This window comes from Urocampus carinirostris, chromosome 19 (genome assembly GCF_059441175.1).
Source record: "Urocampus carinirostris isolate Australia breed hairy pipefish chromosome 19, RoL_Ucar_1.0, whole genome shotgun sequence".
NCBI lineage: Eukaryota > Metazoa > Chordata > Actinopteri > Syngnathiformes > Syngnathidae > Urocampus > Urocampus carinirostris.
Window position 1 is genome coordinate 4,702,153 of NC_142367.1, and position 12,991 is coordinate 4,715,143.

At 38.7% G+C, this 12,991-nt stretch overlaps 1 protein-coding gene and 1 pseudogene across 2 annotated transcripts in view; one reads left to right on the plus strand and one right to left on the minus strand.

Annotated features, from left to right (window-relative positions):
- The window catches only part of LOC148346939 (zinc finger MIZ domain-containing protein 1-like), a 192,139-nt gene that overhangs the window by 40,094 nt on the left and 139,054 nt on the right, over positions 1-12,991 (plus strand). The window lies entirely within an intron of this gene.
- On the minus strand, positions 3,080-5,297 carry LOC148346940 (insulin-like growth factor 1 receptor pseudogene; annotated as a pseudogene).

A 12,991-nucleotide genomic window follows, 5' to 3' on the forward strand; every position in this document is an offset into this window, starting at 1 on the left:
CTTTGCTGCTATTATTTCAAGTTTTGATATTATCTACATCAACATATCATTGATAAATGGAATGGTAGCTGTCCATAGCACTTATTTTTTGATTGCAGTTCATTGTTGATGAAGAATGGTTGATTATGGTTAATTCTTGTGGCAAAAAGTTGAAGTCATGGATGGCTACAGGCCTTTCCATTCATTTTTTAGTTGATTGATGAACAAGAATAGTGGAAGATAAATTAGTCAGTTATACCAGTGTTTTTCAATCAGTGTGCTGGGGCACACTAGTGTGCCGTGAGACCTTGTCTAGTGTGCCGTTGGAATTTGCCCAATTTTATCTTTCAAAAAAATTCCGGCCATTATTCAGTATTTTTGCAATCTTCAGACAAGGAACAATAATAGTCGTCCATATCAGTAGATTTTTATATACTTTTTATGTACTAATTATCTGCTCTTGAGGTAGAACAGTACATTTAATAACTTAATTTGTTTAAAACATCTTTTTTTTTATTTTAAGTGTTATTCTTTTTCTTTTTATGTACTAATTATCTGTTTTTGAAAAATAAAAGTGTACCTTGGTTCAAAACGGGTTGAAAAACACTGAGTTATACGATTAAAATGTATATCCATGTTGTACATTTATTTGGACTGGTGTAAAATAACAGCTCAGTTGGATATAAAAAAAATGTAGTGCGAGTCATTAATCTTGGTGTGCCACTCTGATTTACAATGAAATTTAAAAGTGGCACTCCTCACCGAAAAGGTTGCTGACCCCTGATGTAGAGACTGAATTACAACCAGTGTTTACCATGACATAGGAAAGTTCTGGCAGGCCACTAGGGTTAAATTGGTCCCACCAGAGTCTCACAAACTTGTATTAATAAGAAATACATTTTTAAATATAACATATTTAATGGTGTATGAGGCACACTTGTGTATCATGGGCACTCCTGATTTTTGATTAGAAACCGGTATAAAGTGAATTCAACAGGAATCAAACCCAAGTCACAGCAATGGGAGCACCAAGTTCTAAAAACTGGACCGAAAATGGTATAGATGATATACAAAAAATGCAGTCAAATTTATCTCATTATCAGCCTGCCTGTAGTCACAGTACCAGAGACGAATGTTAATTTTGCTGTGGGTTTATATGGCAAAATGGCAGAAATTTGTCACTTGGAATACATTTGAGCACAGTTGTCAAACAGGCGGCCCACGGGCCGGATCCAATCCCCTAGCGGGTCTGATCCGGAGAAGCGCTCAGAGAAGCGCAAGAGAAAGAGCGCTGTAGGTTAAAATAGGTCCACTTGATGTTGCCAAAGCCAGGTGCCTCTCTCAAACGCTTTACTTGTATTTCTTTCTCTCTAATCTCTCTTTCTCTCTCTCTCTTCCTCCATTTCTCTCTCTCTCTCGCTCTCTCTCTCTTTTTCTCTTTGTTTCTTTTTGTCTCTTTCTCTCTATGTCTTTTTACCTTCTTTTGCTCTCTCTTCATTTTTTCCTTTACTCTCTTTCTCTCTCTCAGTTGCTTTCCTCTTCTATCTTTCCCCTTTCTCTCTTTCCCTCCTTCTCTCTTCTCTCTTCTTTTTCTCTTTTTCTAGTTCTCTTTGGATTTCATTCTTTCTCTTTCTTTCCCCCTATTTCACTATTTCTGTTTTTATCTCCGGTTTCTCACGCTCACGCTCTCTCTCTCTCTGTCTCTCTTTCTCTTTTTGTCCCACCCTCTCTACCTTTTTCTCCCTATCTCTCTCTTATTTCTTTCTCTCCTTTTTTTCTTTCTCTACAATCTACTAAACCGGCCCCCGAGAGAATGTTTGTTCTATCGTGTGGCCCCCTAGCTTGAATGAGTTTGACACCCCTGCATTAGAGGAATAGAATAGAGGGGCACACATTGATCATAGATCTAGCTTCTGGGTTTTGCTCTAGAAATGTACGAGATGGGATTGAAATAAAAAAAAATCTTCCTCTCTAAAGGCACCGCCCTAGACTGTCCAACCACAAAGGTCTTACAAATCTCTATAGGAAACACTGACTACTAAATAGATTCTGATTATTTCAAGAAGTAAATTATCACACTCAAATACATGAATAATCATGAAAAGCATTCATTACGACTAAATAAGTGAAATGAATGAATAAACGAGTGAAAAACTGAAAGGTTATAAATGAAGAACTCATACGAATGAATATACATTTCAATATTATAACGTAATCTTATTCCAAAAATTATGATTTTAAAAAATACAATTAGAGATACTTGGCCTCTCAACAATTTTGTATCTGCCCAATTGCCGTGTGATGTTCTCTGTTGGTTTTGCACACTACGGCCCGATTAAGACTAATTACGACAGCCAGCGAGCGATAAGCATGGTCAACCCATTTTGTGGACCTCTTCACTCATTTCTGTTTCTGTGGATTTTTTTGTGCTGAGGCATTACATTTTGACCTGTCCAGCAGCAGATTTTATGCTCACTACAAAAATCGGTTAAAAAAAGGGGGTGTAGGAAAGAGCGATGGCTTCTTCGTTGAGCACGTATTGATCAGTTCAACGCCAGCTTGAAGCGCTAAAATAGAAAGGCTACATTCTTTTCTCTTGTATGCATTTGACCTTTCAGTAATCCATCCAGAAACACACAATTGGGTAAATGTAATGATAACATCGCACATAATTTTTTTCTTGATAACTTAAAGGTTGTAGATAGATAGATAGATACTTTATTCATCCCCGTAGGGAAATTCACACTTCCAGCAGTCTACCCCGTTGTTTATTAACTGTCAGGTTTAACCCAACAGATGTACAAAACCTATATACAAAAAGACACAAAGAATCGTGAGTATAACTTACTTGCAAGGAGAAATATCCATAGTCTACCCTAAAGCAGTCTGCTGGATACTCTGAAATATTCTTATGCTCCTTGTCTTTTTATTGTGTTCGGAAGGCCCTAATTTACATAAGGTCTCCTCTGCTAAGGGAAGGGGAGTAACAAAACAAACAGTTGAGACCTGTTTATACAATAACATGTTATCTATAGCAAACAAAAACTAGGTGTGCCTGCGGTCAGAGAGGTCCCTTATCTGGCCGCAAATAAGGTGTTATCCTGTTTCCTCCTTCTTCAAACACAAGCAAGAAAGGCGCATTGTATGCAAAGAAGCTTGTGCAATAGTAGAATAACATCTTTAGAGTTTAAATCCATCATTTCCCTCCTGTTTATTCACTTTGCACTATTTCTCTTTGTCATCCAATAACTTCTCTCGATTTTCAGTTACAGAATCATGTTATAGTACTCATGTTACACTTAGAGGTTAAACTTTGTCGTCTGATTCACCGTAGTCAAAAACTTCTGAAAAAAGATCTGGAAAATGTAAGGAAGTGGCATTTGCCAGGCCAAAAAGGTCCCGGCGACGACGATCTTGAGGTCTTTGCAAAAAAAAAATGGCGTTGTGGAGGAAGTTCTCAAAGAGCTTGAGAAAGACGCGGTCATCCTTCTCCCGGTCCTTCTCCTCTGGGGTCTTTGGGCAAACGCAGCAAGGACCCTTCTTGGCCCCGGACAATTCCGACTTGGTGGGCTTGCTGATCTCCTCCATGTCGCTAAATCCCGTGGCAGGGATCCGGATCGGGATCTTCAGCTCTTTGGAGCAGTAATTGTGCAGGTATAGCTCTCGGTCTTCTGGCTGCCGCTGCCATCTGACGAGGTAGTAGGTTAGGTTGCCGTTGGGAAAAAGAGGCGGCGACCATTTGACCAGCAGCTTCATGGATGAATTTGCGTAGGCACGGGGTTCTTTGGGCACGGTCGGCAATGATGGACGAGTTCGAATTCAAATAATGTCACTCTTTGCACCAGGAATGTGCTTGTCCTCCACCCGCAGGGTAATGGCCTTGACAAAAATGGCATACTGGGTCCAGGGTTTGAGGTGGTGAATGGCGACTTTGGGGTCCGTATTATTATCCTTCGGAAGATCCACGTCCACCATGTGCCAGCTGTTGGAACCGCAGCCGTCCTGGCCGTCGAATTCGGTGATGTTCTTGAGAAGGGGCCTCCTTGTAGTAGACCATAAAGCTGATAAGGCCTTTGTAATCCCGTGGATGGTAGCGCTCCCACATCAGGCGGATGGCATTGCTGGACGTGCTGTTGGACAAAATCCTGAGGACGTGGCTCACACAACTGGCTCTTTCGCCGTTATTGCGAAAGTCGCCTTCCTGGGGCTTTTCCGTGACGCTGGTTTTCTCCCACATGGTGTGGATCTCAGACATGCAGAGTTTGGTATTGAGGCGGAAGAAGAGGCGTCCCGCACGGATGGTTAGGTTGTGCTGAGTCCAGTCCCAGAGGTTGTGAAGGTGCTGGATGTTGATGTCCAGATTGCCGGCGATGACGGTGCAGTCCTTGAGGGACTGAGCGGCGTTCACCGAGTCGATGACGGAGGTGGAGCAGATTTTGTCGCATAGGCTGTTGCAGGCGCTGCACAGCATCCGATTACTCTCGTTGGTGCGGACCCGGAGGGGCAGTCGGGCATGCACTCGCCCTCGTGGATGACGAAGTGAACGTCGCTGGGCAGGTGAACTTGTGAGCAAAGGTCCATGGTGATGCAGCGCCAGCCCTCGAACTTGAAAGTGCCGGGCGGGCAGTCGGGCACGCAGCGGCCTTCGTGGTAATAATGCAGGCAGGCGGCGCATGCCGTGTCGCTGTTTGCGTGCGTGCAGCTGCCCAGACATTGGCGGTGGCAGCATTCGCCTTTTTCGGTGCAGGCGTGCTTGCAACGGCTGGGACACATTAATCGTTGTCCATTCGCAGCAGCTCCACCAGGATGGAAAGTTCTTTTTCCTACCACACTGCAGCACGGTTGTATGCCGCAAACTTCCAGTGAGAGGTTTTGAAGTGACCCTGCAGCGCCCTCCAGAGTTGCAGGGTTGGAGCTCTCAGCAAGGAGTGTCAAATATGGCTTCACCACTGCCGGGTGCAAAAGCATCTCAGCGCCCGTGGGGTTCTTGGAGAAACCTGGGGAACGCCATCCCAGTTGTCTTCCTGAGAGTTCTTTTACTTTTTCTTCTTCTCTTTTGCACATTAAGGTTTTCTTCAAATAACAATAAAAACGTTGCTATAATTGCTACTATCAATTCGCCTACCGCTACCATTCTACCTGTTAGCATTCTACCTGCAGATCTGCAATTCCTCCTAACACTTCCAGAGTTGTGGACAATCTTCACTGGTTTGAGACGACTGCAAACTATAATTGCAGCCCCCTTTGTAGCCAGACTTCCTCTGAAAGTTTTGTTGAGGAATAACAGCTCTCCAGTAGGTACCACAGTGCTATTACAATGACGCCTAAGAACAATCAAAGTGTATGCTAAAATAGAAACATCGAAACAGTTGTTTTACTCATGCTTAATTACTTTCTTACAGTGTGTCAAATGAGCTCATGTGTTTTTCTGCAATCTTTACTGCTTTTTATCAGAACCCAATCACCTGGTTCAACTAATTGGCTTTCCTGTGGAGACATAGAAAGTGTATCATCGTTCTCATTACGATCCGCCAGTTGCTTCTGGTGCTGCAACATTTTTCTCATGTAATTAACCAGAGTACTTTCATCATCAGTTTCCCACATATTTTTAAATAATGGTAATTCACCAAATATTACTTCATATGGTGTTAGTACATTTGTACTGATGATGTTAATATACAGTTTTACTAATTCTAGACATTTAGTCCATGGTCTTTTGGTTTCTTCCATACACTTCCTAAGTCTGTTTTTTTATAGTTCCATTCTTTTATTTCCACTAACCCTGCACTTTATGGGTGATAAGCACAGTGATCTTTTAGGTCTATATGAAATGCCTATTTTAGTTAATTTTTTTTGATTTACAAAATGTGAACCATTATCACTATAGATCTTTTCTGGAATCCCATAACATGGAATTATGTCTTGGCATAATGCTTTAGCTACTGTTAGCGCATCTGGGTGTTTAGTAGGAAAAAGCTCTATCGATTTTGAGAATGAACCTATTATCATTAAACATAACTTTTTCCCTTCACTATTGTTAAGTTCTATAAAGTCCATAAAAGGTAATTAATTACAGTTCTCTATCTTTGGAAACTGTCCTCTCTTTGGTCTTAGATTACCCTGAGCATTGTGCTTTGCACATATCAAACATGTTCTACAATTTTTTATTTTATTATTATTATTATTATTATTTTTTTAATAGGAGTTAAAACCATAGGTTATCAATATCTGGTTTATCAATCCTACTATCCCTCCTGTTGAGACATGTCTTCCCTTGTCTCAATATTTCTGCCCATTTGTATAGATTTTTTGGTAGGATTGGTTTATCTTCTTGTCATTTACAGATTCCATCTTTTAGGTGTACTCCTTTTCTTTTCCAGAGTTCTTGCTCTGGTTTAGGCGATTGTTGTTGCATTTCTTGTAGTATTTTGTTTTTTTTTAAGGCATTTTCTGTTAGACTTAGAACTGTTATTTCTCGTTGTGCAGCTTGTTTTGCTATTTTATCTGCAAATGCATTGCCCTTTGAAACTGGGTTTGTTTCTGGTGTGTGGGCCACACATTTACATATAGCTAACTGTTTTGGCAGCTGCACTGCTTGTAATAGTTCTGTTAGCAGTTTTGCATGTGTCACTGGTTTTCCTGTTGATGTTATCATACCTCTATTTTTCCAGTGTTGTGCAAATGTGTGAGTTGTTGCATAGGCATACTGGCTATCTGTGTATATTGTTGCTATTTTATCTTTCATAAGTTTGCAGGCTTCTGTTAGGATCACTAATTCTGCAGCTTGAGCTGAACAATGTTGAGTTAATGCTCCTGCCTTTAATACTTTATCATGTGTTACTATAGCATAGCCTGTCCTCCTTTTTTCTGTTTCATCTTTCTTTCTTACGAAACAATACTTTCTCTGTTATTTTAGCCTCTTTTTCTTTTGTTCACGTTTTGTTTTCTTTTTTCTTTAAGTTAAATGACCATGTAAACATTATTTTTTATCCATGCAGATATTTTTTTAAATTCTCATAATCTGTCTCAAGATAATTAATCTGCTATTTTTAAATTCCTATGATCCTACCTACTCAGGCTCAATCAGTTTCTCGTTATCTTCTGAAAACACTCCTTCCATAGAAATTGTTTCTTTTTAACTATAAGTCAGCATTTGTTACGTATTTATTAATCATTTGTTAATTGTAACATGCTTATACTTAAAAATTAAGCGTGGCTTATTTCACCTTCTCTTGAAGGACTTTTTATCAGTTGTCCTCCTAGGGGATCTTGTTCTTGGCGCTAAACTCATCAAAATTCCAAACCATCCCACTGTCTAAACATCAAAAATCTCAAAAATGCCAAATGGAACTCAACGTCAAATCTTTTTTAATTGTCATTTCCTCTCTCTTCAATCATAATCAACTATCTTTTCTCATTGATTCAATATAAAACAACATATACTTGTCACTAATAAATTGCCTTATCAACTCGCATTGTATTATATTATATTATTATCATAATCTTCGGTTTGCAATAGTATTTTCTCTTTGCAGCCCCTTAATATCCTTAGAGATTAAGAGCTATACAAATAAACATGACCTTATCTGAATTAATACTTAATACTGTGTGTATTTTTTTTTTCTTTTAAAAACAAAGCACATCTCATTTAGAGATTAAAACAGAAAATTTAATTTCCAATCTCACGATTTCTTTTTCTGTGTTAATAAGTCGTTATTTTCAAACTTATTTCAAAATTTTGATTATTTGAAATGACTCAGATTTCCTGCTCTTTACTATGCAATATTCTTTTTCTTTCCCTGGTTCTACTAATATATCATCTACATAAGTTAATAGTTCGCTCTTATTTAGAGGCTCGAAACTTACTTGAGAGTAAATTCTTGGACTTTCACAATACCCTTGAGGTAATCTGGTGTAGGTATATATTTTACCTTTAAACGTAAATGCAAACCAAAATTGATTGTCTTTATGCACTGGTACTGAGAAGAATGCGTTGCTTATATCTACCACTGTGAAATATTTTGCCTTTGGGTTCAGAGAGTTCAATAGTGTGTGTGGATCTGCCACACACGGGGACCTCTGGATCACTGCGTTATTTACCGCTATCAAATCCTGAACCATTCTCCACCCTGAAGATGGGGGTGCCTTCTTTACAGGAAATATCGGTGTGTTTACGGGTGACTCAGCACATTCTATTAGTACTCCCGCCTTCTTTAGATCTTCTATTATTGGTTTTATTCGTTCCATTGCATCTGGTCTTAAAGGATATTGTTTTATTCTGGGCCGATGTTCTGTTTTGGGTCTTATTATTATAGGTTGTGCTCCTTTTACTAGTCCTACATCTGTGGGTCCCTGGGACCATAGTTTATTAGGAATTTGTTTTAATAGCTCCTGCTGTTCCTTAGTAAAGTAAATGTGTCATTCCTTCTTTTTTTTTTCAGATGTACTCCTGAGTTTACTATTATAGTCCAGAATAATGACTTCCTGGATAGTCCAGTAGAATCGCTGAACCATGTGTTAACGCCTGTTGCTACCCAATACCGTACATTTTCTCCTCTGTAATATTATTTGTGTATAAATATTGTGGTATTTCTTTCTTCTTCTAAAGCAAAACAACATATTATGTCCATGCTTATTAGCATTTAATTAGATATTCATCCCCTTTAAATAATTTTCTTTTATATTTGTAGCTTTTCTATAAAAGTAATGTTATAAATGGTAAATGGTCTGCATTTATACAGCGCTTTTCAAGTCAACGAAGACCTCCAAAAGCACTCTATAATGTGCTTCACTCTCACCCATTTGCTTTTAGTCATCTAGACTTAACACAATTCAATGTTGAAAAAGTAAAGTTATTTGTCCCAATCTATGGTATTACGGTTAGTCTCACTTAATTTTCAACCAATTATCTTTTTTGATATTTAATTAACTTTCCCCTTTATGTTTCTCTTTCTTTTTTTTTTTTGTATGCTCTTTTCTTAATATTTATTTTCTTTTCCCTTTATACCTTCTTTTACTTACTCTTATCTTTCTGTATTTGTAACTTCCCTACCTGTTCTGCCAACAATCCATTCTCAACATAACATTCCTTCCTTACACGCTCTCTCACAATAGCTTTTTAGCTCACTAGTTTAATGCGAAAATGACGTTTAATCATCTCACTTAATTTTAATTTTTTCCTTCAAACCAATTAAATCTACTATTTTTCACTTATTTAATGTGAAAATCACATATATTGATGTGCAACAAGTTATATTACTCATTTGTATTCCACTCAATACATTTTTCCTCCATATCCATTGAAAATAAATTATTTATTAACGCTTTTTCAATACTTTTTGTATAAAAATGCCTTTATCTCAAATTAATTTATTCCAATTCACTCAAATAGATTTTTTCCTAGTCTTCCCAGTCCTTATTTTACCAATTTTTGTACTGAAAACAGGAATATCTTATCTTTTTCTGTATTATTCTGTCATTATCTTGAATTAACGCATCTAAAATAACTCAGTCATTTTTTTTTCCTAAATTTCTCAGTTTTTAATTTATCGATTTTCAACTAAAAAATTCGGACCGCAAGAAAATCTCCAGAACCATCTGTGGCCCCCGGTGCCTGTGTTAAACACCCTTATGGTGAACACCTATTCCTCAAAAAATCTACTTTTTCCAACTCCTTTAATCTGTTCTATCAATCACTCTTTAAACAATCTCAGCTCTTTTGAAAACGTACTTTTTTTAGCGTTTAGCTTTCTTTTTGACAAGTAAGACAGACAAACATATAACATAAGACATACACAGGGCCCAAACAATCAAACTTCTAATAAATTTAACAAAATTTGGTGATTTAGGTTTCTTATTTTTTCTTTATACAGTATGTTTTCTAAGTTTAAAACCTGTTCTTCAAATTTCTCATGGCGAGTTTTGAAAAGATATTCTTCCTCTTCCTCATTTTTATCCTTTAGCTTTATCTCTATCTCAAATTTCATTTCAGGCTTTGGTCCTGGTTCCGGGCCTAGTCATGCACTCTGATAGTCTTGTGGGGAAGAGTTGCCTCTGCAATTTATAGCAATATGCCCTTCCTTCCCACAAGACCAACAGGTTCTAGGTTTATTGCTTGCACGTGATCCAAAACCTCTGCCTCTACCTCTAGATTGTTGAAAGAACACTGTGGTTCCTTCATCTTCTTGGTAGAAAATTGTTGATGGCTTCTTCTCCCCTTTCTTACTTTTGATCACTTTCTCAGCATGGAGGGCATGATTTATGTATTCTGCAAGTGTTCCTCCATTCATGCTTCTATAGTGGCGATTTACCCATCCACTAATCTCTGGTAAGGAGCCTGAGTGCAATGCATTTTTTAATTGTTGTTTATAGGGGCCCTCGTCAGCTCCATCACCAGGTTCTAACCCACTATGTGCCCTAAACACCTTTTCCATTCTTACTCTGTATTCATCAAATGGCTCATCTGGTTTTTGTTTACATCTCCCTATTTCAGTGTAATTTGCTCTTTTCCTGTATTTAGTTCTGATTCTTTCTAGGAGAGGGGTCACCTGTTGTGTCAATCGTTCAGATTCGGGTGCAAGTATCACGGGAGGGTTAGCGTCATTAGTTGGAGAGTATGCTACTTTTACGTGGAACCAATCTGGCCCTAATTGTGTCATCCAAACTTGCTGTACTTCCATTCCGTTTAGATGATAAGATCGCCTTAGATTTTCTATCTGCGTTATGAATTCCTCTACATCCTCTCTCTCCTGTCTTGCTATTTTTATCCAGACTTGTGTCTGTTCATAACCTTCTTTTCTCATCTTATTATTTTTCTGTTTGCATTTGTTTCTTATTTTTTGTTGCAGTTCTCTAATGCCTGCTGTGGACAACTTCCCATTAAAGTTATATTGTTTTATCCAGTAACATAGGGGTTCTATTGCTGAGGAATCTTCCTTTTCAATAACTTTCCAGTCTTTGCACGAAAAATCTTCTAAAAGCTTCTGTTTTGCTTTACTTTGCCCCTTTCCCATTTTTAGAACTAAATTTGGACTCAGTGGTTTTTAATACCTAGTGTATTCTAACACTGAGTTTCTCTTTCAACAGGATGGTGATAAATAACCTTTTGTGGTAAAACTCACTTCTACCTTTTTCCCAGGTGGAGTTTTTCTTGCCTACATGCATCCACAAAGGCTCACCATTTATTCCCTGTTGCTTTGGTATAAAATACAATTACCTAGTGGTAATAGTATTTTCTTTCACACTCACTTTCACTCTTTTTGAAGAACAAAGAACTTCCCTTGAGTTCTTTTTAAACAGAGAGGAACCCTTGCCCTTTTACTTAGAGGAACCCTTGCCCTCTTACTTAAAGAACTTCCCTTGAGTTCTTTTTGAAACGGAGAGGAACCCTTTCCCTCTTACTTAAGACTTCACTTATTGAAACATGAATATTTTGTTTGTTTGTTTGTACATGATTCAATTGTTTGTTTGTTTGTTTGTAAATGATTCAAATTGAATCTTTTCTTCCGGCGCCGTCACGAATGGCAGCCACTCCAGCAGCTCCCGTGTTATTTTCGATTGTTCTCGATTGTTCTCAGCTCAGGGATGCTGCTGGAAATGTGAATTTCCCTTCGGGGATGAACAAAGTATCTATCTATCTATCTATCTATCTATCTATCTATCTATCTATCTATCTATCTATCTATCTATCTATCTATCTATCTATCTGTGTCTTAAGTCTTACTGGCCACGTTTCTCTTTTACCTAATAGTGCCTAGGATTGTTAGGATTTATTTTCTTAACTCTGTTTTGAATTCTTCACACTCATACCCTTTTACTTTAGTCACATGCATTCCTTTTTAAAATAAAAGTTTTACTCACAGTTCTCTGAGTCCTTGGACTTTCCGTCAACCTTCGGATCCCAACTTGTAAGGAAAAGGACCAGTCCCGAAAAGGGTCTTAATTCTGTGGCCACAGACTTGCCTGGATCTTTACTCACACGCTGGGATCGTCAGGTATCTTGGAATCCGGCTCTCGAAGGACCAAATAAATGTCAGGTTTAACCCAACAGATGTACAAAACCTATATACAAAAAGACACAAAGAATCGTGAGTATAACTTACTTGCAAGGAGAAATATCCATAGTCTACCCTAAAGCAGTCTGCTGGATACTCTGAAATATTCTTATGCTCCTTGTCTTTTTATTGTGTTCGGAAGGCCCTAATTTACATAAGGTCTCCTCTGCTAAGGGAAGGGGAGTAACAAAACAAACAGTTGAGACCTGTTTATACAATAACATGTTATCTATAGCAAACAAAAACTAGGTGTGCCTGCGGTCAGAGAGGTCCCTTATCTGGCCGCAAATAAGGTGTTATCCTGTTTCCTCCTTCTTCAAACACAAGCAAGAAAGGCGCATTGTATGCAAAGAAGCTTGTGCAATAGTAGAATAACATCTTTAGAGTTTAAATCCATCATTAACAGATTAACATGATGCCCTAGGGGTGCTTGTAGCAAAGTGGATGACGTCACGCCAGTCCAAAAATTCGTCATCCCTGCGGCAGTTGGAAAACTTTTCTTTGTGAAAATCCAGGGATACACCACCTCGTGTTAGCAAGGCCGCCTCCTCTCCGATTCCCCCCGGCTTTCGTGTCTCTGTTTAGCGGCGTTGAAGCCGGATTGCTCCGGGTAGCTCCGGGTGGCTACACGTTAGCGTCCGGAATGCTAAACGTGAGCCACGTTTCCGCAAAACACAGCAACTGCGCTCCCTGTGCGCTTCGATGTTTTCCACCAGCACTCGATGATCTTATTTGGTCGTGAGCTCCGGCTTTCCTTCCACGATAGGCCTCTTCATCACGCCGGCACGAGAATTTTTCAGGGCAAGGAGTTGAAATTCCTTGAATACAAAACCCATGTCCGTGTCTGTAACTTCAAATCTACTGGCTAAATCATTGCACCTCGTTTTGCTGCGTTTTCAAGAATGCAAAATCCGTAGACACGCACAAATAAAGTCTTCTTTTTTCATCTTTTTTGGGGT